This window comes from Propithecus coquereli, unplaced genomic scaffold, assembly GCF_000956105.1.
Source record: "Propithecus coquereli isolate 6110/MARCELLA unplaced genomic scaffold, Pcoq_1.0 Scaffold180, whole genome shotgun sequence".
Classification (NCBI taxonomy): Eukaryota; Metazoa; Chordata; class Mammalia; order Primates; family Indriidae; genus Propithecus; species Propithecus coquereli.
The window spans coordinates 413,269-414,732 of NW_012142746.1; positions in this window are offsets into that span (position 1 = coordinate 413,269).

Genomic DNA, 1,464 nt, shown 5'->3' on the forward strand with positions numbered 1-1,464 from the left:
ACCTCCTACAACTCAATAACAAACAAACAACCCAGCTTGATTTAAAAAATGGGCAAAGGGGGAGTCTCTTTGAACCCATTCTGGTTCAGGAGGCTGCCTGATTAAAAAAAACATGGGTGGCTGGGCACAGTGGCTCACACCTGTAATCCTAGCACTCTGGGAGGCTGAGGCAGGAAAATCGCTTGAGGCCAGGAGTTTGAGGTTGCAGTGAGCTATGGTGAGGCCACTGCACTCTAGCCCAGGTGACAGAGCTAAACTCTGTCAAAACAAACGAACAAAAAAAAACAACCCATGGGCAAAGGACTTGAATGAACATTTCTGCAAAGAAGATATACAAATGGCCAGTAAGCACACAAAAAGATGCTTGACACCACCAATCATAAGGAAAATGCAAACCAAAACCTCAATGAGATACAACTTCACACTAGGATAGGATAATTATGATCAAATCACAAACAAAACAAAACAAAACAAAAACAGAAAATAGCAAGTATTGACAAGGATGTGGAGAAACTGGAACCTTTGTGCATTGCTGGTAGGAATGCAAAACAGCAGCTATGGAAAATGATACGGTAATTTCTCAAAAAATTACACACAGCATTACCATATGATCCAGCAATTCCACTGTAGGTACATACTCAAAAGTATTGGAAGCAGGGACTTAAACAGATATTTACACACCATGTTCACAGCAGTATCGTTCACAATAGCCAAAAGGTGGAAGCAATCCAAGTGTCCATCAACAGATGAATGGATAAACAAAATGTGGTATATACATACAACGGAATATTATTCAGCCTTAAAAAGGAATGAAATTCTGGCACATGCTACAACATGGATGAACCTTGAGGACATTCTGCTAAGTGAAATAAGCCAGTCGCAAAAGGATACACACTGTATGATTCCACTTATATGAGGTCCCTAGAGTGGTCAAATTCAGAGACAGAAAGTAGAATGGTGGTTGCCAGGAGCTGCAGAGGGGAATGGGGAGTTGCTGTTTAATGGGGACGGTAGTTTGGGAAGATGAAAAGAGTTCTGGAAATGGATGGAGGTGATGGGTGTACAACAATGTGAATGTACTTAATGCACTGAACTAAAGAAAATGTGCAAAATGGTTAGAATGGTGAATTTATACCATGTATATTTTACCATAATAAAACATATAGATATCCTTTGAGCTGAAGCTGCAAGGTAAAGAACAAATAAAAGAAGACAAGAAGAAATACGTAGGTATATGTATAAAATACTGGAAGTGACCCAGGGTCAGCCTCTTGATCTCTGAAGTTCTGCCCTCGTAGGCTTCCCAGTTAGGCCCAGTCAGCACCCAGGATATGTATGGCCTTTTCCCCACTTCCTTTGTCTGTCAAAACCTACCACACGTGCAAACAAGACCACAGGCTTGTATGGGAGCCCAGTGTGTGCAGGTGAGAGAGAAAGATGAACAAAGCTCAGGATTGATCAGGG